Source organism: Dromaius novaehollandiae, chromosome 20 (genome assembly GCF_036370855.1).
Source record: "Dromaius novaehollandiae isolate bDroNov1 chromosome 20, bDroNov1.hap1, whole genome shotgun sequence".
NCBI lineage: Eukaryota > Metazoa > Chordata > Aves > Casuariiformes > Dromaiidae > Dromaius > Dromaius novaehollandiae.
In genome coordinates, this window is record NC_088117.1 from 14649556 (window position 1) to 14674908 (window position 25353).

Here is a 25353-nt window from a genome sequence, read left to right on the forward strand (position 1 = left end):
GAAGAAAAAAAGAAAAAAAAAGGGGGAAAAAGAAAACAGGGTAAAGAGAAAAAGATCGTGCATAAACCTAAGCGTTTCACTGGAAGTAAAATGCGAGTTTATCGCTTCCTTACAGAGATGGAACCAAGGACAGCAAATGCTGACGAGGAGAAGAGACGGACGAGCGTTTGCTTGCGGTTAATACCGAAGGGACGGGATGAAACAAGGAAGCCAGAATGCAGCGGCCCCTCGATATCACCAGGAACTGCTACAGGAGGAGGCGTTCTGGCACGGGTAACTAGGGTAAGTATCGCTAATGACCGTTAGCAGTTATTTCGGCCTCCCCGAGGCAGCGCTGAGGACTGAGTAACCCGTTCCTACCCTGTGGCTGCTGTTGCCTGTATCTGCCTTAGCTTTGCTTTGGCTGTTTCTCTTTTGTTTTGTTATCGTACACGCAGCTACGGAAAGGAATAGATGTCATACTTACTTTTTTAGATTAATTGCCACGGCTGAAGTTGAAGAGACCAAGAAACGTAAGCCCCGAAGGGGCACATCTTGAAGAGAGGGGGCTAGACCTAGCGATCCAGTTGTTCGTTTTGGTCGTCGCCTGTGAGGCCAGCATGCAAGAGTAAGAGGAAGCTAGGAGCAGTCTCAAAAAGGTAATAGGCTTGAAAGGGAGACAGGCAAATCGAGGGCTGTCGTTCCTCCACGTAGTTAAAGACCGAGAGAGTTGTGGGTTAAGCGCATGCATACGAGGGTTTGCGAACAGTAACAATAACACTGAAGCGGAATAAAAATAAGGTTTCGTGGAAGGTGGCGTTAGGAAGGTATTAGGCGACGTGCCCGCCTGCCTAATAACCTAGCCCTAATTGCTGTGTGTAACGTTTCCAGACCGTTTACCCTGCAACGTATGGTGCAAAGTGCCGTATTAAGACCTTTCCCTTAAGGAAAAGAAGAAGAAAAAAAGAAAAAAAAGGGGGAAAAAGAAAACAGGGTAAAGAGAAAAAGATCGTGCATAAACCTAAGCGTTTCACTGGAAGTAAAACGCGAGTTTATCGCTTCCTTACAGAGATGGAACCAAGGACAGCAAATGCTGACGAGGAGAAGAGACGGACGAGCGTTTGCTTGTGGTTAATACCGAAGGGACGGGATGAAACAAGGAAGCCAGAATGCAGCGGCCCCTCGATATCGCCAGGAACTGCTACAGGAGGAGGCGTTCTGGCACGGGTAACTAGGGTAAGTATCGCTAATGACCATTAGCAGTTATTTCGGCCTCCCCGAGGCAGCGCTGAGGACTAAGTAACCTGAGGGGCTCTGGCCTGGGTTAGGGCAGAAGTGCAGGCAGGCGGGATCAGGCATTTTCCTCTCAGCTCTCCGAGCTGAATCCTAGCCCTGAAGGAAAAAGCACTGGGGGGAGGCTACTCGGACACCTGCCACGTCGAGGGCAGGGGCAGGAGCTGACCCTTCCCCGACAGACGGACGGACGGACAGACGCTGGTGCGGCGGTGACTCTTTGGATATCGTAGGTAAGGGGAGGCACGCTGGTGCCGAGCTCCAGGGCGGTTTGCCTGAACACGATGCCCGGGGCAGGAGGTTACGCATTGTGTCCGGGGCTGGGAGCTGGTCCCCGAGTCCCATGTACTTGGGAGTGCCTGCGCTTGCCAGGGTGCCCGGTGCTGTTCCCAGAGCTGCGGGGAATTTCCCTTGCGTTGCCTGGACCCTCGGGGCTCTTGGGGGTGTTTCCCCTCATCGCAAGGGCAGCCAGAGCCCCTCCAGGGCTGCGTGAGGTCCCCGAACCACTCCCGGATTTGCTTTTGGCACTCCGCAGTGTCGCTCGTGTGCCTGGGGCAGCCTGCAGGCGCCATCCGGTCAGCCGCGTTGAGCCCTGCGGCGTGCCTGGTGACCCCTCTGGTGTGTGCCAAGGCCCTTCCTCTGTATTTTGGTCTGCCCCAGAGCCCTGCACTTGCCCTCTGATGCCCTCTGATGCCCTCAGGACCCCTCAGTTCACATTCTGGGTTGCCCCCGAGCCCTCTGCGTGCCTTTCGGTGCGCCCCGTGGCCCCGTGTGTGTTTTGCGGCACGCCGCAGAGGTCTCTGTTTAGCTTTTTCTCCTGTCCTGGAGTTTTCTGGGTGCTTCTGGGTGTGCCCCAGGGCCCTCCTTTTGGTGCCCCCCGAGTCACTCTGTTTGCTCTATCGTTGTTCTTTTTTTTTTTTCTTTTTTTTCTTGACTTGTGTTGCACCCAGAGCTCTCGATTTGTTCTCTTGTGCTCCGCATACTCCCCTTTCCGCACTCTACACCCCAGGCAGGGCTCTCCCTTCAGCTCTCAGCAAGCTGCTGTCAGGAGAGTGGGGGTGCCTCTGCTGCCCTGGCAGCCCCAGCTGTCCCTGAAGGGGCTGATGGCCAGGCCCCCTGCCCAGTTCCTGCAGGCCCACAGCTGCGGGCCCTGGGGCTGGGATGAATGCCAGGGGGAGCTGGGTGGCAGGACAGGCCCCAGGTGGGGCTGATGGCAAGGGCAGGCCCACATTTGGGGGCTGGGGCCGCAGTTGGGGGGAGCTGGCGCTGGGGCAGGAGCTGGGCAGCGGAGCTGCCACGGAGCACGGCCCTTCGGGACCAGCCCGGCGGCCGCCCCGCGGAGGAGGTGAGCGGGGCCGGGGGAGGCGCGCTGCAGGCTGCGGGTCCCGCGTGTGCCGGGGGTCCCGGCGGCTGGGAGCGTCCCGGGGCCACGGAGGCGGGGGGAGGAAGGGGGTGCGCCGGGGCTGTGGTGCGGTTTACTGCGCGGTCGGAGGAGCGCGGGGGTGGTGGTGGTGGGGGGGTCTCCTGTGTCAGCTCGGGAGCGTGTCGGGGAGCGGGGGGAGGAGGGTGGTGGAGGGGCGGGGGCAGTGTCGGAGCTGAGGCGGGGCCGGTCGCGGGGGTGTCGGGGGAGCCCCGGGCCGGTGGTGGGGCTGGCGGGGCCGCGCTCGGGGCTCTGCGGCCGTTTCCGGGGGGACAGGGGGGAAGGGGAAGGGGGGCGGGACGGAAAGGAACGGAATGTGCCGAGGGTCAAAGGTGCCCCAGCGCTGCGGGCGGGGGGCGGGCGTTGGGGTGCGGGAATGCGGGGAGCCGTAGCTTTCGGCGCGGCATGCCGGGAGCAGTAGTCTTCCGTCACTGGGCTTCCGGTCGGGCATGTTTGTTCTGAGCGCGGCATGCTGGGAGCGGTAGTCTTCCGGCACTGGGCTTCCGGGCGGCCATGTTGCTTGGCATGGCATGCCGGGAGCAGTAGTCTTCCGGCACTGGGCTTCCGGGCCGCCCTTTTCGCGTGCACGGTATGCTGGGAGGTGTAGTCTTCTCACTACAGTGGGGGCTACTGGGTGACCATGCTGCGCCTCTCGAGGTGGCCCCGCGGGGGGGGCGGCGGCGGCAGGTCCCTGCCAGCGGGGTTCCCAGCAGGCGGCCGCGTGGCAGGCCAGGAGCTGTAGTGCCCGCTGGGTCTGTTCCTTACTGGACGTGTGTCACTCACGCCTGAGTCCCCACAGGTCACGGGGGACAGTAGAATGCCCCTGTTTTTCCCCGGTACAGGGCAGGAAGTGTTTTCCATCTCCGATGGTGTTGCAAGACAACCTTGGAAGCTCAGAAAGAGTGTTCCTGCTGTTTAAACTAGGCAGATGAGGAGAAACCCCCCCCCCCATTTCCTGGGAGGAAATAATTCTTTAATCAAGGCCATGCTAGAAGTGCTAAAGCCTTAAAGAAATAGTAAATCAAAATGTTTTGTTTTCTATGTAGACGTTGCCGATTTAGCAAAGGAATTCGAGGTATCCCCGAACTGAACTGTCCTCATTATAATACAAGAAAATCACGCCCATAGGTCAGAAAGACCTGTGCCCGGGTGAAGACCCCTCCCCTGAGCATGCGTAGTTTTAAAATGGTGTGTAAGCAATATTAGAATTGTATGTAAATCACTAACCAACCGGTGTAAGAGGGAAAGTTGCAAACCTTGCAACTTGTATAAATGCTACTTGGAAAGCCGGGGCGGGGGGGGGAAGTTGCGCTTGATTTGTGGGGAAAACACCGAGCAGCCAGGCTTGCACAACTCTGAAATAAATAAGCAAATGTCTCTCCTGAGCGTGTCATTATTGGCTTAGTGCACAGCGGGCAACGAATCCGCTTTTCGGTCAGCAGCGTGACCAGGCAGGGTTGTCCCCGGGGGCTGGGGCTGTCCCTCTTGGAAATGGGGAGGGCGGGAAGAGTAGGAGGGGTGCTGCGGGCTCCTGGGGGTCGTAGCTTTGCTCAGGATTGGGGCCGGTTAGGCAGCTGCTGGGAGGAGTGGCGGTGCTGGGAGGGCACGGTGCGGAGCTGTCCTGCTGTGCAACGCAAGGGAAAGTCGACCAGCACCGTTGCTGTCCGAGGACCCTGGAACAGCCCGAGAGACCCTGGAACAGCCACCCCACGGACACCGTGTCACTGCCTCGCAAGGCCACTGCATGCAGGTACGTTTGACTACATCCGGCAGAAGAAATGTAAGCCGAAGGATCAGGGCAAATAGCTGCTTGTCTAGGTTTGTTACCTAGCGACGCACTGGCAAAGCTTTTTATGAACACCTGTACTCGATCGAGTGCGTATTCATTCTGTGAATATTAATTACTGCCAGACTGCGTACGTCACTGATGCTTTAAAGCAAGTCCGTGGCGCTGGGGTAGCACGTGTAGTGGAGGCTAAATGCAATAATACCTCGTTTTGATGTTGTTCTCTTATACGAAAGCGCTTGGAGCAGATTAAGACATTTCTCGTCCTATTTTGTTTATTGAGTGGGCCCTGATACTGGGGAGAAGCTGCCGTGAAGCAGACCTAGTAGTCAGCTTCCTTAGAGAAGGCGTCTTGTCCTGTATTTGAGGGCTTCCGGTACGTTTTGACAGACAGTAGTGAGTGACGGGTTTCCTTTGGACACCCCGGGGAGCAGAAAGTTCTGCCGGGAAGGCAAAATGTTTCTTGCGGCTGGGTTGGAAGAAGCTGGCTGCTGATGCAAGGCAGTGACAATTCTGGGGAGTCAGGGGAAGTTTTGAAAAGACGGTCGTTCCCTTTTCTAGAAGGCTATGCACTTCGGTTCCTAATAGCTGTAGTAATGAAGCCAGGTAAGCGTTCGGGAGGAGCCCAAGCCACTTTTGTCTAGCGAGTATTTGCAAGGGGGGCAGGAAAGCGCTGCGCCCTGCTCCTTGCTGCCCTCGCGTGTCTGAGAGGCGGCACTGCACGCGGGAGGGGGGGCGCGCATGCGCATTGCGTTCCGGCGCGCTCACGGCTGCCCTCGCGTGTCGACAAGGCAGCACTGCAGCCGCCGGCGGCCACCGCTGCGTACGGAGACCGTTGCGGGCAGCCGGCGCACACGTGCGCGCTGCCGGTCGCCGCGTTGGCCGCTACTCTGCGCTCTCTCGGGGACGGGTAAGCGCAGGGGCCGCGCTCGTGCCCCCTGCCCGGTGCTCACGGACCGGGAGCGCTTTTCCCGAGAGGGCTTTTCCTTCTCGGTGCTTCCTGGGGGCGCGGGGACGGGCAGTGCCGTCTCGGAGCTGCTCCGCGGCGCTCTCTCCCCGGGGCAGCCCCAGCGCCTGCTCGCTGATCCCCGCCGCTCTCTCGGGCGCGGGCAGAGCAGCCTCGGGGCGCTCGCTGCTCGGCCTGAGCGCCGGGGTGGCGCGGCGGGCTGCGGTTGGCGCGCGGGAGCCGGCCGGCTGCAGCGCGGCGCTGCGACCACGCGAGGGTGGGGCCATTGCGGGTCTGGGCTGCCTCGCGCTCCGCTCCCCCCGCCCCTCGCGCTCCGCTCCCCCCGCCCCTCGCGCTCCGCTCCCCCCGCCCCTCGCGCTCCGCTCCCCCCGCCCCTCGCGCTCCGCTCCCCCCGCCCCTCGCGCTCCGCTCCCCCCGCCCCTCGCGCTCCGCTCCCCCCGCCCCTCGCGCTCCGCTCCCCCCGCCCCTCGCGCTCCGCTCCCCCCGCCCCTCGCGCTCCGCTCCCCCCGCCCCTCGCGCTCCGCTCCCCCCGCCCCTCGCGCTGCTCCCCCCGCCCCTCGCGCTCCGCTCCCCCCGCCCCTCGCGCTCCGCTCCCCCCGCCCCTCGCGCTCCGCTCCCCCCGCCCCTCGCGCTCCGCTCCCCCCGCCCCTCGCGCTGCTCCCCCCGCCCCTCGCGCTCCGCTCCCCCCGCCCCTCGCGCTCCGCTCCCCCCGCCCCTCGCGCTCCGCTCCCCCCGCCCCTCGCGCTCCGCTCCCCCCGCCCCTCGCGCTCCGCTCCCCCCGCCCCTCGCGCTCCGCTCCCCCCGCCCCTCGCGCTCCGCTCCCCCCGCCCCTCGCGCTCCGCTCCCCCCGCCCCTCGCGCTCCGCTCCCCCCGCCCCTCGCGCTCCGCTCCCCCCGCCCCTCGCGCTCCGCTCCCCCCGCCCCTCGCGCGCGGTCCTGGGCCGCGCGCGCGCGGTGCGGCGGCGCGAGCCCTGGGCGGCCGGCGCACGCGCGGTGCGGCGGCGGGCAAGATGGCGGCGAGTAGGGCGGGTGTTTTCGCTGGACGGCGGCGGGCGAGGGCAGAGGCGGGCTGGAGTCGAGCATGTGGGGGCCGCGGTGAGGCGAGGTGAGGCGAGCGTGTGCCTTCGGGTGGCCGCGGGTGTCGGGCTGTGTCCTGCCAGCCGGGGCCGTCGCTGCGTGGAGGCGGCGGGGCGGGGGGGGGGGGGGAGTCGGGCCGGGGGCCGCGCCGCGCGGCGCCGGGTCTGCGCGGCGCCGGGTCTGCCGGAGCGCGGCTCTGACTCTCCCTTTTGCGTGTGTCGCCTGTAGGGCCCCGGTTCCTCCCCAGCGCGGGCCGGGGCGTGCGCTCGCCCCTGCGGACGCAGCCTGGAGGAGTGTGTGGGGGGTGTCTGCGCGGGGGTCTGGATGTCTCTAGCAGCGGCACGGCAGCCTGATGCCTCCTCTCGTCTGGGACGCGGGGTCCTTGGGGAGTTCCCTGCTGCCTCCTCTGGCGTTCTCTGCGAGCTCATAGATCCCTCCACCTCCTCTCCCCCCCCCCCCCCGCCCCGCTCCCCTGTCTGGTGGGGTGGGAGACCGGTGGCTGCTCCCGCCGAGCTGAGAGCCACGTAGGGCACCCCTGTGTGCTCACTACGCATCTGGGATGGCACCCCTGCCCTGAGGGCCCCGCAGAGTCCCACCCTTCCTGCAACCAGCCCCCCCAGAGCCATTAAACCACCCACAAATCCTGCCCCAACACCCCCACAGGCCCCAAAACGCCTCCGAGCCCTGCCGCAATGTTGTCACTGACTCCAGACCTTCCCCTGCACTCTGTGCAAGGCCCCAAACATTCCTCAAACTGCTGCCAGACCCAGTCCCCGCAGCAGTGAGGCGTTCTAACAAAGATGGGGTGCGATCTGCGTCTCCGCCTCGACTCAGTCCCGCTTTAGAGAAACAGGAACTTAGAGCACTTCCTGGTGAAGAGTGTTGACGGGTGAATGTGCGGATGACAAAGAGACTTTTCTCTCTTTTCTTCTGAGCCGCCTCTCAGAAGCCTCTGTGTGTGCACGATGTGGCTGATCTGGGATAATCGTGCTGTGCGCAGTGCTTAAGGAGAACATTGCCCTAAAATGGAGGGCTAAGGAATAGCCTAAAAAACCTAAAAGGCTCGGGAAGAGCCAAAGAGAACACCGATGGGCTCTGGGAAGCCCCAGTGATGCTAGCGAAAACAGCGTGGCTTTTAGGCACCTCCTCAGAGCAGCAGCAATGTCTCGCTCCAGCCTATGGGACAATGGGGACTCTTAATTACCGCCTTGAATTACCACAAGTGTTGCAAAAGCAGAAGGGACTAGGGAGCATGCAGAGCAGGTTATGGACTATATGTCAAGTTTAAACAAGCAACAAGCCCCTCTGCAAACAGAAACAGGTTTAGCCCTAAGTAATAGACGAAGGTAGCTGTGAGTAACGTGAAGCGAAGCGGTGACGTCAGTCACCCCGAAAGCCTCGGAGAAGCGGTCTGAAAATCTGGTACCCTCGCGGCCTCGGCAGTCTTTTTGGTTTGTTTGGCAGGGTAGCCCACCGAAGGGGGACATCTCGAAGAGAAGCAGCAAGACCTGGGGATCCGGTGGTTCATTTTGGTCGTCGCCTGTGAGGCCAGCATGCAAGAGTAAGAGGAAGCTAGGAGCAGTCTCAAAAAGGTAATAGGCTTGAAAGGGAGACAGGCAAATCGAGGGCTGTCGTTCCTCCACGTAGTTAAAGACCGAGAGAGTTGTGGGTTAAGCGCATGCATACGAGGGTTTGCGAACAGTAACAATAACACTGAAGCGGAATAAAAATAAGGTTTCGTGGAAGATGGCGTTAGGAAGGTATTAGGCGACGTGCCCGCCTGCCTAATAACCTAGCCCTAATTGCTGTGAGTAACGTTTCCAGACCGTTTACCCTGCAACGTATGGTGCAAAGTGCCGTATTAAGACCTTTCCCTTAAGGAAAAGAAGAAGAAAAAAAGAAAAAAAAAGGGGGAAAAAGAAAACAGGGTAAAGAGAAAAAGATCGTGCATAAACCTAAGCGTTTCACTGGAAGTAAAATGCGAGTTTATCGCTTCCTTACAGAGATGGAACCAAGGACAGCAAATGCTGACGAGGAGAAGAGACGGACGAGCGTTTGCTTGCGGTTAATACCGAAGGGACGGGATGAAACAAGGAAGCCAGAATGCAGCGGCCCCTCGATATCACCAGGAACTGCTACAGGAGGAGGCGTTCTGGCACGGGTAACTAGGGTAAGTATCGCTAATGACCGTTAGCAGTTATTTCGGCCTCCCCGAGGCAGCGCTGAGGACTGAGTAACCCGTTCCTACCCTGTGGCTGCTGTTGCCTGTATCTGCCTTAGCTTTGCTTTGGCTGTTTCTCTTTTGTTTTGTTATCGTACACGCAGCTACGGAAAGGAATAGATGTCATACTTACTTTTTTAGATTAATTGCCACGGCTGAAGTTGAAGAGACCAAGAAACGTAAGCCCCGAAGGGGCACATCTTGAAGAGAGGGGGCTAGACCTAGCGATCCAGTTGTTCGTTTTGGTCGTCGCCTGTGAGGCCAGCATGCAAGAGTAAGAGGAAGCTAGGAGCAGTCTCAAAAAGGTAATAGGCTTGAAAGGGAGACAGGCAAATCGAGGGCTGTCGTTCCTCCACGTAGTTAAAGACCGAGAGAGTTGTGGGTTAAGCGCATGCATACGAGGGTTTGCGAACAGTAACAATAACACTGAAGCGGAATAAAAATAAGGTTTCGTGGAAGGTGGCGTTAGGAAGGTATTAGGCGACGTGCCCGCCTGCCTAATAACCTAGCCCTAATTGCTGTGTGTAACGTTTCCAGACCGTTTACCCTGCAACGTATGGTGCAAAGTGCCGTATTAAGACCTTTCCCTTAAGGAAAAGAAGAAGAAAAAAAGAAAAAAAAGGGGGAAAAAGAAAACAGGGTAAAGAGAAAAAGATCGTGCATAAACCTAAGCGTTTCACTGGAAGTAAAACGCGAGTTTATCGCTTCCTTACAGAGATGGAACCAAGGACAGCAAATGCTGACGAGGAGAAGAGACGGACGAGCGTTTGCTTGTGGTTAATACCGAAGGGACGGGATGAAACAAGGAAGCCAGAATGCAGCGGCCCCTCGATATCGCCAGGAACTGCTACAGGAGGAGGCGTTCTGGCACGGGTAACTAGGGTAAGTATCGCTAATGACCATTAGCAGTTATTTCGGCCTCCCCGAGGCAGCGCTGAGGACTAAGTAACCTGAGGGGCTCTGGCCTGGGTTAGGGCAGAAGTGCAGGCAGGCGGGATCAGGCATTTTCCTCTCAGCTCTCCGAGCTGAATCCTAGCCCTGAAGGAAAAAGCACTGGGGGGAGGCTACTCGGACACCTGCCACGTCGAGGGCAGGGGCAGGAGCTGACCCTTCCCCGACAGACGGACGGACGGACAGACGCTGGTGCGGCGGTGACTCTTTGGATATCGTAGGTAAGGGGAGGCACGCTGGTGCCGAGCTCCAGGGCGGTTTGCCTGAACACGATGCCCGGGGCAGGAGGTTACGCATTGTGTCCGGGGCTGGGAGCTGGTCCCCGAGTCCCATGTACTTGGGAGTGCCTGCGCTTGCCAGGGTGCCCGGTGCTGTTCCCAGAGCTGCGGGGAATTTCCCTTGCGTTGCCTGGACCCTCGGGGCTCTTGGGGGTGTTTCCCCTCATCGCAAGGGCAGCCAGAGCCCCTCCAGGGCTGCGTGAGGTCCCCGAACCGCTCCCGGATTTGCTTTTGGCACTCCGCAGTGTCGCTCGTGTGCCTGGGGCAGCCTGCAGGCGCCATCCGGTCAGCCGCGTTGAGCCCTGCGGCGTGCCTGGTGACCCCTCTGGTGTGTGCCAAGGCCCTTCCTCTGTATTTTGGTCTGCCCCAGAGCCCTGCACTTGCCCTCTGATGCCCTCTGATGCCCTCAGGACCCCTCAGTTCACATTCTGGGTTGCCCCCGAGCCCTCTGCGTGCCTTTCGGTGCGCCCCGTGGCCCCGTGTGTGTTTTGCGGCACGCCGCAGAGGTCTCTGTTTAGCTTTTTCTCCTGTCCTGGAGTTTTCTGGGTGCTTCTGGGTGTGCCCCAGGGCCCTCCTTTTGGTGCCCCCCGAGTCACTCTGTTTGCTCTATCGTTGTTCTTTTTTTTTTTTTCTTTTTTTTCTTGACTTGTGTTGCACCCAGAGCTCTCGATTTGTTCTCTTGTGCTCCGCATACTCCCCTTTCCGCACTCTACACCCCAGGCAGGGCTCTCCCTTCAGCTCTCAGCAAGCTGCTGTCAGGAGAGTGGGGGTGCCTCTGCTGCCCTGGCAGCCCCAGCTGTCCCTGAAGGGGCTGATGGCCAGGCCCCCTGCCCAGTTCCTGCAGGCCCACAGCTGCGGGCCCTGGGGCTGGGATGAATGCCAGGGGGAGCTGGGTGGCAGGACAGGCCCCAGGTGGGGCTGATGGCAAGGGCAGGCCCACATTTGGGGGCTGGGGCCGCAGTTGGGGGGAGCTGGCGCTGGGGCAGGAGCTGGGCAGCGGAGCTGCCACGGAGCACGGCCCTTCGGGACCAGCCCGGCGGCCGCCCCGCGGAGGAGGTGAGCGGGGCCGGGGGAGGCGCGCTGCAGGCTGCGGGTCCCGCGTGTGCCGGGGGTCCCGGCGGCTGGGAGCGTCCCGGGGCCACGGAGGCGGGGGGAGGAAGGGGGTGCGCCGGGGCTGTGGTGCGGTTTACTGCGCGGTCGGAGGAGCGCGGGGGTGGTGGTGGGGGGGGGGTCTCCTGTGTCAGCTCGGGAGCGTGTCGGGGAGCGGGGGGAGGAGGGTGGTGGAGGGGCGGGGGCAGTGTCGGAGCTGAGGCGGGGCCGGTCGCGGGGGTGTCGGGGGAGCCCCGGGCCGGTGGTGGGGCTGGCGGGGCCGCGCTCGGGGCTCTGCGGCCGTTTCCGGGGGGACAGGGGGGAAGGGGAAGGGGGGCGGGACGGAAAGGAACGGAATGTGCCGAGGGTCAAAGGTGCCCCAGCGCTGCGGGCGGGGGGCGGGCGTTGGGGTGCGGGAATGCGGGGAGCCGTAGCTTTCGGCGCGGCATGCCGGGAGCAGTAGTCTTCCGTCACTGGGCTTCCGGTCGGGCATGTTTGTTCTGAGCGCGGCATGCTGGGAGCGGTAGTCTTCCGGCACTGGGCTTCCGGGCGGCCATGTTGCTTGGCATGGCATGCCGGGAGCAGTAGTCTTCCGGCACTGGGCTTCCGGGCCGCCCTTTTCGCGTGCACGGTATGCTGGGAGGTGTAGTCTTCTCACTACAGTGGGGGCTACTGGGTGACCATGCTGCGCCTCTCGAGGTGGCCCCGCGGGGGGGGCGGCGGCGGCAGGTCCCTGCCAGCGGGGTTCCCAGCAGGCGGCCGCGTGGCAGGCCAGGAGCTGTAGTGCCCGCTGGGTCTGTTCCTTACTGGACGTGTGTCACTCACGCCTGAGTCCCCACAGGTCACGGGGGACAGTAGAATGCCCCTGTTTTTCCCCGGTACAGGGCAGGAAGTGTTTTCCATCTCCGATGGTGTTGCAAGACAACCTTGGAAGCTCAGAAAGAGTGTTCCTGCTGTTTAAACTAGGCAGATGAGGAGAAACCCCCCCCCCCATTTCCTGGGAGGAAATAATTCTTTAATCAAGGCCATGCTAGAAGTGCTAAAGCCTTAAAGAAATAGTAAATCAAAATGTTTTGTTTTCTATGTAGACGTTGCCGATTTAGCAAAGGAATTCGAGGTATCCCCGAACTGAACTGTCCTCATTATAATACAAGAAAATCACGCCCATATGTCAGAAAGACCTGTGCCCGGGTGAAGACCCCTCCCCTGAGCATGCGTAGTTTTAAAATGGTGTGTAAGCAATATTAGAATTGTATGTAAATCACTAACCAACCGGTGTAAGAGGGAAAGTTGCAAACCTTGCAACTTGTATAAATGCTACTTGGAAAGCCGGGGCGGGGGGGGGAAGTTGCGCTTGATTTGTGGGGAAAACACCGAGCAGCCAGGCTTGCACAACTCTGAAATAAATAAGCAAATGTCTCTCCTGAGCGTGTCATTATTGGCTTAGTGCACAGCGGGCAACGAATCCGCTTTTCGGTCAGCAGCGTGACCAGGCAGGGTTGTCCCCGGGGGCTGGGGCTGTCCCTCTTGGAAATGGGGAGGGCGGGAAGAGTAGGAGGGGTGCTGCGGGCTCCTGGGGGTCGTAGCTTTGCTCAGGATTGGGGCCGGTTAGGCAGCTGCTGGGAGGAGTGGCGGTGCTGGGAGGGCACGGTGCGGAGCTGTCCTGCTGTGCAACGCAAGGGAAAGTCGACCAGCACCGTTGCTGTCCGAGGACCCTGGAACAGCCCGAGAGACCCTGGAACAGCCACCCCACGGACACCGTGTCACTGCCTCGCAAGGCCACTGCATGCAGGTACGTTTGACTACATCCGGCAGAAGAAATGTAAGCCGAAGGATCAGGGCAAATAGCTGCTTGTCTAGGTTTGTTACCTAGCGACGCACTGGCAAAGCTTTTTATGAACACCTGTACTCGATCGAGTGCGTATTCATTCTGTGAATATTAATTACTGCCAGACTGCGTACGTCACTGATGCTTTAAAGCAAGTCCGTGGCGCTGGGGTAGCACGTGTAGTGGAGGCTAAATGCAATAATACCTCGTTTTGATGTTGTTCTCTTATACGAAAGCACTTGGAGCAGATTAAGACATTTCTCGTCCTATTTTGTTTATTGAGTGGGCCCTGATACTGGGGAGAAGCTGCCGTGAAGCAGACCTAGTAGTCAGCTTCCTTAGAGAAGGCGTCTTGTCCTGTATTTGAGGGCTTCCGGTACGTTTTGACAGACAGTAGTGAGTGACGGGTTTCCTTTGGACACCCCGGGGAGCAGAAAGTTCTGCCGGGAAGGCAAAATGTTTCTTGCGGCTGGGTTGGAAGAAGCTGGCTGCTGATGCAAGGCAGTGACAATTCTGGGGAGTCAGGGGAAGTTTTGAAAAGACGGTCGTTCCCTTTTCTAGAAGGCTATGCACTTCGGTTCCTAATAGCTGTAGTAATGAAGCCAGGTAAGCGTTCGGGAGGAGCCCAAGCCACTTTTGTCTAGCGAGTATTTGCAAGGGGGGCAGGAAAGCGCTGCGCCCTGCTCCTTGCTGCCCTCGCGTGTCTGAGAGGCGGCACTGCACGCGGGAGGGGGGGCGCGCATGCGCATTGCGTTCCGGCGCGCTCACGGCTGCCCTCGCGTGTCGACAAGGCAGCACTGCAGCCGCCGGCGGCCACCGCTGCGTACGGAGACCGTTGCGGGCAGCCGGCGCACACGTGCGCGCTGCCGGTCGCCGCGTTGGCCGCTACTCTGCGCTCTCTCGGGGACGGGTAAGCGCAGGGGCCGCGCTCGTGCCCCCTGCCCGGTGCTCACGGACCGGGAGCGCTTTTCCCGAGAGGGCTTTTCCTTCTCGGTGCTTCCTGGGGGCGCGGGGACGGGCAGTGCCGTCTCGGAGCTGCTCCGCGGCGCTCTCTCCCCGGGGCAGCCCCAGCGCCTGCTCGCTGATCCCCGCCGCTCTCTCGGGCGCGGGCAGAGCAGCCTCGGGGCGCTCGCTGCTCGGCCTGAGCGCCGGGGTGGCGCGGCGGGCTGCGGTTGGCGCGCGGGAGCCGGCCGGCTGCAGCGCGCCGCTGCGACCACGCGAGGGTGGGGCCATTGCGGGTCTGGGCTGCCTCGCGCTCCGCTCCCCCCGCCCCTCGCGCTCCGCTCCCCCCGCCCCTCGCGCTGCTCCCCCCGCCCCTCGCGCTCCGCTCCCCCCGCCCCTCGCGCTCCGCTCCCCCCGCCCCTCGCGCTCCGCTCCCCCCGCCCCTCGCGCTCCGCTCCCCCCGCCCCTCGCGCTCCGCTCCCCCCGCCCCTCGCGCTCCGCTCCCCCCGCCCCTCGCGCGCGGTCCTGGGCCGCGCGCGCGCGGTGCGGCGGCGCGAGCCCTGGGCGGCCGGCGCACGCGCGGTGCGGCGGCGGGCAAGATGGCGGCGAGTAGGGCGGGTGTTTTCGCTGGACGGCGGCGGGCGAGGGCAGAGGCGGGCTGGAGTCGAGCATGTGGGGGCCGCGGTGAGGCGAGGTGAGGCGAGCGTGTGCCTTCGGGTGGCCGCGGGTGTCGGGCTGTGTCCTGCCAGCCGGGGCCGTCGCTGCGTGGAGGCGGCGGGGCGGGGGGGGGGGGGGAGTCGGGCCGGGGGCCGCGCCGCGCGGCGCCGGGTCTGCGCGGCGCCGGGTCTGCCGGAGCGCGGCTCTGACTCTCCCTTTTGCGTGTGTCGCCTGTAGGGCCCCGGTTCCTCCCCAGCGCGGGCCGGGGCGTGCGCTCGCCCCTGCGGACGCAGCCTGGAGGAGTGTGTGGGGGGTGTCTGCGCGGGGGTCTGGATGTCTCTAGCAGCGGCACGGCAGCCTGATGCCTCCTCTCGTCTGGGACGCGGGGTCCTTGGGGAGTTCCCTGCTGCCTCCTCTGGCGTTCTCTGCGAGCTCATAGATCCCTCCACCTCCTCTCCCCCCCCCCCCCCCCCGCCCCGCTCCCCTGTCTGGTGGGGTGGGAGACCGGTGGCTGCTCCCGCCGAGCTGAGAGCCACGTAGGGCACCCCTGTGTGCTCACTACGCATCTGGGATGGCACCCCTGCCCTGAGGGCCCCGCAGAGTCCCACCCTTCCTGCAACCAGCCCCCCCAGAGCCATTAAACCACCCACAAATCCTGCCCCAACACCCCCACAGGCCCCAAAACGCCTCCGAGCCCTGCCGCAATGTTGTCACTGACTCCAGACCTTCCCCTGCACTCTGTGCAAGGCCCCAAACATTCCTCAAACTGCTGCCAGACCCAGTCCCCGCAGCAGTGAGGCGTTCTAACAAAGATGGGGTGCGATCTGCGTCTCCGCCTCGACTCAGTCCCGCTTTAGAGAAACAGGAACTTAGAGCACTTCCTGGTGAAGAGTGTTGACGGGTGAATGTGCGGATGACAAAGAGACTTTTCTCTCTTTTCTTCTGAGCCGCCTCTCAGAAGCCTCTGTGTGTGCACGATGTGGCTGATCTGGGATAATCGTGCTGTGCGCAGTGCTTAAGGAGAACATTGCCCTAAAATGGAGGGCTAAGGAATAGCCTAAAAAACCTAAAAGGCTCGGGAAGAGCCAAAGAGAACACCGATGGGCTCTGGGAAGCCCCAGTGATGCTAGCGAAAACAGCGTGGCTTTTAGGCACCTCCTCAGAGCAGCAGCAATGTCTCGCTCCAGCCTATGGGACAATGGGGACTCTTAATTACCGCCTTGAATTACCACAAGTGTTGCAAAAGCAGAAGGGACTAGGGAGCATGCAGAGCAGGTTATGGACTATATGTCAAGTTTAAACAAGCAACAAGCCCCTCTGCAAACAGAAACAGGTTTAGCCCTAAGTAATAGACGAAGGTAGCTGTGAGTAACGTGAAGCGAAGCGGTGACGTCAGTCACCCCGAAAGCCTCGGAGAAGCGGTCTGAAAATCTGGTACCCTCGCGGCCTCGGCAGTCTTTTTGGTTTGTTTGGCAGGGTAGCCCACCGAAGGGGGACATCTCGAAGAGAAGCAGCAAGACCTGGGGATCCGGTGGTTCATTTTGGTCGTCGCCTGTGAGGCCAGCATGCAAGAGTAAGAGGAAGCTAGGAGCAGTCTCAAAAAGGTAATAGGCTTGAAAGGGAGACAGGCAAATCGAGGGCTGTCGTTCCTCCACGTAGTTAAAGACCGAGAGAGTTGTGGGTTAAGCGCATGCATACGAGGGTTTGCGAACAGTAACAATAACACTGAAGCGGAATAAAAATAAGGTTTCGTGGAAGATGGCGTTAGGAAGGTATTAGGCGACGTGCCCGCCTGCCTAATAACCTAGCCCTAATTGCTGTGAGTAACGTTTCCAGACCGTTTACCCTGCAACGTATGGTGCAAAGTGCCGTATTAAGACCTTTCCCTTAAGGAAAAGAAGAAGAAAAAAAGAAAAAAAAAGGGGGAAAAAGAAAACAGGGTAAAGAGAAAAAGATCGTGCATAAACCTAAGCGTTTCACTGGAAGTAAAATGCGAGTTTATCGCTTCCTTACAGAGATGGAACCAAGGACAGCAAATGCTGACGAGGAGAAGAGACGGACGAGCGTTTGCTTGCGGTTAATACCGAAGGGACGGGATGAAACAAGGAAGCCAGAATGCAGCGGCCCCTCGATATCACCAGGAACTGCTACAGGAGGAGGCGTTCTGGCACGGGTAACTAGGGTAAGTATCGCTAATGACCGTTAGCAGTTATTTCGGCCTCCCCGAGGCAGCGCTGAGGACTGAGTAACCCGTTCCTACCCTGTGGCTGCTGTTGCCTGTATCTGCCTTAGCTTTGCTTTGGCTGTTTCTCTTTTGTTTTGTTATCGTACACGCAGCTACGGAAAGGAATAGATGTCATACTTACTTTTTTAGATTAATTGCCACGGCTGAAGTTGAAGAGACCAAGAAACGTAAGCCCCGAAGGGGCACATCTTGAAGAGAGGGGGCTAGACCTAGCGATCCAGTTGTTCGTTTTGGTCGTCGCCTGTGAGGCCAGCATGCAAGAGTAAGAGGAAGCTAGGAGCAGTCTCAAAAAGGTAATAGGCTTGAAAGGGAGACAGGCAAATCGAGGGCTGTCGTTCCTCCACGTAGTTAAAGACCGAGAGAGTTGTGGGTTAAGCGCATGCATACGAGGGTTTGCGAACAGTAACAATAACACTGAAGCGGAATAAAAATAAGGTTTCGTGGAAGGTGGCGTTAGGAAGGTATTAGGCGACGTGCCCGCCTGCCTAATAACCTAGCCCTAATTGCTGTGTGTAACGTTTCCAGACCGTTTACCCTGCAACGTATGGTGCAAAGTGCCGTATTAAGACCTTTCCCTTAAGGAAAAGAAGAAGAAAAAAAGAAAAAAAAGGGGGAAAAAGAAAACAGGGTAAAGAGAAAAAGATCGTGCATAAACCTAAGCGTTTCACTGGAAGTAAAACGCGAGTTTATCGCTTCCTTACAGAGATGGAACCAAGGACAGCAAATGCTGACGAGGAGAAGAGACGGACGAGCGTTTGCTTGTGGTTAATACCGAAGGGACGGGATGAAACAAGGAAGCCAGAATGCAGCGGCCCCTCGATATCGCCAGGAACTGCTACAGGAGGAGGCGTTCTGGCACGGGTAACTAGGGTAAGTATCGCTAATGACCGTTAGCAGTTATTTCGGCCTCCCCGAGGCAGCGCTGAGGACTAAGTAACCTGAGGGGCTCTGGCCTGGGTTAGGGCAGAAGTGCAGGCAGGCGGGATCAGGCATTTTCCTCTCAGCTCTCCGAGCTGAATCCTAGCCCTGAAGGAAAAAGCACTGGGGGGAGGCTACTCGGACACCTGCCACGTCGAGGGCAGGGGCAGGAGCTGACCCTTCCCCGACAGACGGACGGACGGACAGACGCTGGTGCGGCGGTGACTCTTTGGATATCGTAGGTAAGGGGAGGCACGCTGGTGCCGAGCTCCAGGGCGGTTTGCCTGAACACGATGCCCGGGGCAGGAGGTTACGCATTGTGTCCGGGGCTGGGAGCTGGTCCCCGAGTCCCATGTACTTGGGAGTGCCTGCGCTTGCCAGGGTGCCCGGTGCTGTTCCCAGAGCTGCGGGGAATTTCCCTTGCGTTGCCTGGACCCTCGGGGCTCTTGGGGGTGTTTCCCCTCATCGCAAGGGCAGCCAGAGCCCCTCCAGGGCTGCGTGAGGTCCCCGAACCGCTCCCGGATTTGCTTTTGGCACTCCGCAGTGTCGCTCGTGTGCCTGGGGCAGCCTGCAGGCGCCATCCGGTCAGCCGCGTTGAGCCCTGCGGCGTGCCTGGTGACCCCTCTGGTGTGTGCCAAGGCCCTTCCTCTGTATTTTGGTCTGCCCCAGAGCCCTGCACTTGCCCTCTGATGCCCTCTGATGCCCTCAGGACCCCTCAGTTCACATTCTGGGTTGCCCCCGAGCCCTCTGCGTGCCTTTCGGTGCGCCCCGTGGCCCCGTGTGTGTTTTGCGGCACGCCGCAGAGGTCTCTGTTTAGCTTTTTCTCCTGTCCTGGAGTTTTCTGGGTGCTTCTGGGTGTGCCCCAGGGCCCTCCTTTTGGTGCCCCCCAAGTCACTCTGTTTGCTCTATCGTTGTTCTTTTTTTTTTTTTCTTTTTTTTCTTGACTTGTGTTGCACCCAGAGCTCTCGATTTGTTCTCTTGTGCTCCGCATACTCCCCTTTCCGCACTCTACACCCCAGGCAGGGCTCTCCCTTCAGCTCTCAGCAAGCTGCTGTCAGGAGAGTGGGGGTGCCTCTGCTGCCCTGGCAGCCCCAGCTGTCCCTGAAGGGGCTGATGGCCAGGCCCCCTGCCCAGTTCCTGCAGGCCCACAGCTGCGGGCCCTGGGGCTGGGATGAATGCCAGGGGGAGCTGGGTGGCAGGACAGGCCCCAGGTGGGGCTGATGGCAAGGGCAGGCCCACATTTGGGGGCTGGGGCCGCAGTTGGGGGGAGCTGGCGCTGGGGCAGGAGCTGGGCAGCGGAGCTGCCACGGAGCACGGCCCTTCGGGACCAGCCCGGCGGCCGCCCCGCGGAGGAGGTGAGCGGGGCCGGGGGAGGCGCGCTGCAGGCTGCGGGTCCCGCGTGTGCCGGGGGTCCCGGCGGCTGGGAGCGTCCCGGGGCCACGGAGGCGGGGGGAGGAAGGGGGTGCGCCGGGGCTGTGGTGCGGTTTACTGCGCGGTCGGAGGAGCGCGGGGGTGGTGGTGGGGGGGGGGTCTCCTGTGTCAGCTCGGGAGCGTGTCGGGGAGCGGGGGGAGGAGGGTGGTGGAGGGGCGGGGGCAGTGTCGGAGCTGAGGCGGGGCCGGTCGCGGGGGTGTCGGGGGAGCCCCGGGCCGGTGGTGGGGCTGGCGGGGCCGCGCTCGGGGCTCTGCGGCCGTTTCCGGGGGGACAGGGGGGAAGGGGAAGGGGGGCGGGACGGAAAGGAACGGAATGTGCCGAGGGTCAAAGGTGCCCCAGCGCTGCGGGCGGGGGGCGGGCGTTGGGGTGCGGGAATGCGGGGAGCCGTAGCTTTCGGCGCGGCATGCCGGGAGCAGTAGTCTTCCGTCACTGGGCTTCCGGTCGGGCATGTTTGTTCTGAGCGCGGCATGCTGGGAGCGGTAGTCTTCCGGCACTGGGCTTCCGGGCGGCCATGTTGCTTGGCATGGCATGCCGGGAGCAGTAGTCTTCCGGCACTGGGCTTCCGGGCCGCCCTTTTCGCGTGCACGGTATGCTGGGAGGTGTAGTCTTCTCACTACAGTGGGGGCTACTGGGTGACCATGCTGCGCCTCTCGAGGTGGCCCCGCGGGGGGGGCGGCGGCGGCAGGTCCCTGCCAGCGGGGTTCCCAGCAGGCGGCCGCGTGGCAGGCCAGGAGCTGTAGTGCCCGCTGGGTCTGTTCCTTACTGGACGTGTGTCACTCACGCCTGAGTCCCCACAGGTCACGGGGGACAGTAGAATGCCCCTGTTTTTCCCCGGTACAGGGCAGGAAGTGTTTTCCATCTCCGATGGTGTTGCAAGACAACCTTGGAAGCTCAGAAAGAGTGTTCCTGCTGTTTAAACTAGGCAGATGAGGAGAAACCCCCCCCCCATTTCCTGGGAGGAAATAATTCTTTAATCAAGGCCATGCTAGAAGTGCTAAAGCCTTAAAGAAATAGTAAATCAAAATGTTTTGTTTTCTATGTAGACGTTGCCGATTTAGCAAAGGAATTCGAGGTATCCCCGAACTGAACTGTCCTCATTATAATACAAGAAAATCACGCCCATAGGTCAGAAAGACCTGTGCCCGGGTGAAGACCCCTCCCCTGAGCATGCGTAGTTTTAAAATGGTGTGTAAGCAATATTAGAATTGTATGTAAATCACTAACCAACCGGTGTAAGAGGGAAAGTTGCAAACCTTGCAACTTGTATAAATGCTACTTGGAAAGCCGGGGCGGGGGGGGGAAGTTGCGCTTGATTTGTGGGGAAAACACCGAGCAGCCAGGCTTGCACAACTCTGAAATAAATAAGCAAATGTCTCTCCTGAGCGTGTCATTATTGGCTTAGTGCACAGCGGGCAACGAATCCGCTTTTCGGTCAGCAGCGTGACCAGGCAGGGTTGTCCCCGGGGGCTGGGGCTGTCCCTCTTGGAAATGGGGAGGGCGGGAAGAGTAGGAGGGGTGCTGCGGGCTCCTGGGGGTCGTAGCTTTGCTCAGGATTGGGGCCGGTTAGGCAGCTGCTGGGAGGAGTGGCGGTGCTGGGAGGGCACGGTGCGGAGCTGTCCTGCTGTGCAACGCAAGGGAAAGTCGACCAGCACCGTTGCTGTCCGAGGACCCTGGAACAGCCCGAGAGACCCTGGAACAGCCACCCCACGGACACCGTGTCACTGCCTCGCAAGGCCACTGCATGCAGGTACGTTTGACTACATCCGGCAGAAGAAATGTAAGCCGAAGGATCAGGGCAAATAGCTGCTTGTCTAGGTTTGTTACCTAGCGACGCACTGGCAAAGCTTTTTATGAACACCTGTACTCGATCGAGTGCGTATTCATTCTGTGAATATTAATTACTGCCAGACTGCGTACGTCACTGATGCTTTAAAGCAAGTCCGTGGCGCTGGGGTAGCACGTGTAGTGGAGGCTAAATGCAATAATACCTCGTTTTGATGTTGTTCTCTTATACGAAAGCACTTGGAGCAGATTAAGACATTTCTCGTCCTATTTTGTTTATTGAGTGGGCCCTGATACTGGGGAGAAGCTGCCGTGAAGCAGACCTAGTAGTCAGCTTCCTTAGAGAAGGCGTCTTGTCCTGTATTTGAGGGCTTCCGGTACGTTTTGACAGACAGTAGTGAGTGACGGGTTTCCTTTGGACACCCCGGGGAGCAGAAAGTTCTGCCGGGAAGGCAAAATGTTTCTTGCGGCTGGGTTGGAAGAAGCTGGCTGCTGATGCAAGGCAGTGACAATTCTGGGGAGTCAGGGGAAGTTTTGAAAAGACGGTCGTTCCCTTTTCTAGAAGGCTATGCACTTCGGTTCCTAATAGCTGTAGTAATGAAGCCAGGTAAGCGTTCGGGAGGAGCCCAAGCCACTTTTGTCTAGCGAGTATTTGCAAGGGGGGCAGGAAAGCGCTGCGCCCTGCTCCTTGCTGCCCTCGCGTGTCTGAGAGGCGGCACTGCACGCGGGAGGGGGGGCGCGCATGCGCATTGCGTTCCGGCGCGCTCACGGCTGCCCTCGCGTGTCGACAAGGCAGCACTGCAGCCGCCGGCGGCCACCGCTGCGTACGGAGACCGTTGCGGGCAGCCGGCGCACACGTGCGCGCTGCCGGTCGCCGCGTTGGCCGCTACTCTGCGCTCTCTCGGGGACGGGTAAGCGCAGGGGCCGCGCTCGTGCCCCCTGCCCGGTGCTCACGGACCGGGAGCGCTTTTCCCGAGAGGGCTTTTCCTTCTCGGTGCTTCCTGGGGGCGCGGGGACGGGCAGTGCCGTCTCGGAGCTGCTCCGCGGCGCTCTCTCCCCGGGGCAGCCCCAGCGCCTGCTCGCTGATCCCCGCCGCTCTCTCGGGCGCGGGCAGAGCAGCCTCGGGGCGCTCGCTGCTCGGCCTGAGCGCCGGGGTGGCGCGGCGGGCTGCGGTTGGCGCGCGGGAGCCGGCCGGCTGCAGCGCGCCGCTGCGACCACGCGAGGGTGGGGCCATTGCGGGTCTGGGCTGCCTCGCGCTCCGCTCCCCCCGCCCCTCGCGCTCCGCTCCCCCCGCCCCTCGCGCTCCGCTCCCCCCGCCCCTCGCGCTCCGCTCCCCCCGCCCCTCGCGCTCCTCCCCCCGCCCCTCGCGCTCCGCTCCCCCCGCCCCTCGCGCTCCGCTCCCCCCGCCCCTCGCGCTGCTCCCCCCGCCCCTCGCGCTCCGCTCCCCCCGCCCCTCGCGCTGCTCCCCCCGCCCCTCGCGCTCCGCTCCCCCCGCCCCTCGCGCTCCGCTCCCCCCGCCCCTCGCGCTCCGCTCCCCCCGCCCCTCGCGCTCCGCTCCCCCCGCCCCTCGCGCTCCGCTCCCCCCGCCCCTCGCGCTCCGCTCCCCCCGCCCCTCGCGCTCCGCTCCCCCCGCCCCTCGCGCTCCGCTCCCCCCGCCCCTCGCGCGCGGTCCTGGGCCGCGCGCGCGCGGTGCGGCGGCGCGAGCCCTGGGCGGCCGGCGCACGCGCGGTGCGGCGGCGGGCAAGATGGCGGCGAGTAGGGCGGGTGTTTTCGCTGGACGGCGGCGGGCGAGGGCAGAGGCGGGCTGGAGTCGAGCATGTGGGGGCCGCGGTGAGGCGAGGTGAGGCGAGCGTGTGCCTTCGGGTGGCCGCGGGTGTCGGGCTGTGTCCTGCCAGCCGGGGCCGTCGCTGCGTGGAGGCGGCGGGGCGGGGGGGGGGGGGGAGTCGGGCCGGGGGCCGCGCCGCGCGGCGCCGGGTCTGCGCGGCGCCGGGTCTGCCGGAGCGCGGCTCTGACTCTCCCTTTTGCGTGTGTCGCCTGTAGGGCCCCGGTTCCTCCCCAGCGCGGGCCGGGGCGTGCGCTCGCCCCTGCGGACGCAGCCTGGAGGAGTGTGTGGGGGGTGTCTGCGCGGGGGTCTGGATGTCTCTAGCAGCGGCACGGCAGCCTGATGCCTCCTCTCGTCTGGGACGCGGGGTCCTTGGGGAGTTCCCTGCTGCCTCCTCTGGCGTTCTCTGCGAGCTCATAGATCCCTCCACCTCCTCTCCCCCCCCCCCCCCGCCCCGCTCCCCTGTCTGGTGGGGTGGGAGACCGGTGGCTGCTCCCGCCGAGCTGAGAGCCACGTAGGGCACCCCTGTGTGCTCACTACGCATCTGGGATGGCACCCCTGCCCTGAGGGCCCCGCAGAGTCCCACCCTTCCTGCAACCAGCCCCCCCAGAGCCATTAAACCACCCACAAATCCTGCCCCAACACCCCCACAGGCCCCAAAACGCCTCCGAGCCCTGCCGCAATGTTGTCACTGACTCCAGACCTTCCCCTGCACTCTGTGCAAGGCCCCAAACATTCCTCAAACTGCTGCCAGACCCAGTCCCCGCAGCAGTGAGGCGTTCTAACAAAGATGGGGTGCGATCTGCGTCTCCGCCTCGACTCAGTCCCGCTTTAGAGAAACAGGAACTTAGAGCACTTCCTGGTGAAGAGTGTTGACGGGTGAATGTGCGGATGACAAAGAGACTTTTCTCTCTTTTCTTCTGAGCCGCCTCTCAGAAGCCTCTGTGTGTGCACGATGTGGCTGATCTGGGATAATCGTGCTGTGCGCAGTGCTTAAGGAGAACATTGCCCTAAAATGGAGGGCTAAGGAATAGCCTAAAAAACCTAAAAGGCTCGGGAAGAGCCAAAGAGAACACCGATGGGCTCTGGGAAGCCCCAGTGATGCTAGCGAAAACAGCGTGGCTTTTAGGCACCTCCTCAGAGCAGCAGCAATGTCTCGCTCCAGCCTATGGGACAATGGGGACTCTTAATTACCGCCTTGAATTACCACAAGTGTTGCAAAAGCAGAAGGGACTAGGGAGCATGCAGAGCAGGTTATGGACTATATGTCAAGTTTAAACAAGCAACAAGCCCCTCTGCAAACAGAAACAGGTTTAGCCCTAAGTAATAGACGAAGGTAGCTGTGAGTAACGTGAAGCGAAGCGGTGACGTCAGTCACCCCGAAAGCCTCGGAGAAGCGGTCTGAAAATCTGGTACCCTCGCGGCCTCGGCAGTCTTTTTGGTTTGTTTGGCAGGGTAGCCCACCGAAGGGGGACATCTCGAAGAGAAGCAGCAAGACCTGGGGATCCGGTGGTTCATTTTGGTCGTCGCCTGTGAGGCCAGCATGCAAGAGTAAGAGGAAGCTAGGAGCAGTCTCAAAAAGGTAATAGGCTTGAAAGGGAGACAGGCAAATCGAGGGCTGTCGTTCCTCCACGTAGTTAAAGACCGAGAGAGTTGTGGGTTAAGCGCATGCATACGAGGGTTTGCGAACAGTAACAATAACACTGAAGCGGAATAAAAATAAGGTTTCGTGGAAGATGGCGTTAGGAAGGTATTAGGCGACGTGCCCGCCTGCCTAATAACCTAGCCCTAATTGCTGTGAGTAACGTTTCCAGACCGTTTACCCTGCAACGTATGGTGCAAAGTGCCGTATTAAGACCTTTCCCTTAAGGAAAAGAAGAAGAAAAAAAGAAAAAAAAAGGGGGAAAAAGAAAACAGGGTAAAGAGAAAAAGATCGTGCATAAACCTAAGCGTTTCACTGGAAGTAAAATGCGAGTTTATCGCTTCCTTACAGAGATGGAACCAAGGACAGCAAATGCTGACGAGGAGAAGAGACGGACGAGCGTTTGCTTGCGGTTAATACCGAAGGGACGGGATGAAACAAGGAAGCCAGAATGCAGCGGCCCCTCGATATCACCAGGAACTGCTACAGGAGGAGGCGTTCTGGCACGGGTAACTAGGGTAAGTATCGCTAATGACCGTTAGCAGTTATTTCGGCCTCCCCGAGGCAGCGCTGAGGACTGAGTAACCCGTTCCTACCCTGTGGCTGCTGTTGCCTGTATCTGCCTTAGCTTTGCTTTGGCTGTTTCTCTTTTGTTTTGTTATCGTACACGCAGCTACGGAAAGGAATAGATGTCATACTTACTTTTTTAGATTAATTGCCACGGCTGAAGTTGAAGAGACCAAGAAACGTAAGCCCCGAAGGGGCACATCTTGAAGAGAGGGGGCTAGACCTAGCGATCCAGTTGTTCGTTTTGGTCGTCGCCTGTGAGGCCAGCATGCAAGAGTAAGAGGAAGCTAGGAGCAGTCTCAAAAAGGTAATAGGCTTGAAAGGGAGACAGGCAAATCGAGGGCTGTCGTTCCTCCACGTAGTTAAAGACCGAGAGAGTTGTGGGTTAAGCGCATGCATACGAGGGTTTGCGAACAGTAACAATAACACTGAAGCGGAATAAAAATAAGGTTTCGTGG

At 60.7% G+C, this 25353-nt stretch overlaps 1 long non-coding RNA gene across 15 annotated transcripts in view; it reads left to right on the forward strand.

Moving 5' to 3' along the window:
- Positions 1-25353, forward strand: part of LOC135330397 (uncharacterized) — a 78645-nt gene that overhangs the window by 17156 nt on the left and 36136 nt on the right. For 11 of the 15 annotated variants that reach the window (XR_010392435.1, XR_010392428.1, XR_010392430.1 and 8 more), the window contains 14 exons: positions 116-282; positions 475-638; positions 1049-1215; positions 7986-8113; positions 8525-8691; positions 8884-9047; positions 9458-9624; positions 15964-16091; positions 16503-16669; positions 16862-17025; positions 17436-17602; positions 24141-24268; positions 24680-24846; positions 25039-25202. This is a non-coding gene — a long non-coding RNA (uncharacterized LOC135330397). The remainder of the gene's footprint in view (positions 1-115; positions 283-474; positions 639-1048; positions 1216-7985; positions 8114-8524; positions 8692-8883; positions 9048-9457; positions 9625-15963; positions 16092-16502; positions 16670-16861; positions 17026-17435; positions 17603-24140; positions 24269-24679; positions 24847-25038; positions 25203-25353) is intronic. The other 4 variants (XR_010392440.1, XR_010392437.1, XR_010392439.1 and 1 more) reach the window with 4 other exon arrangements.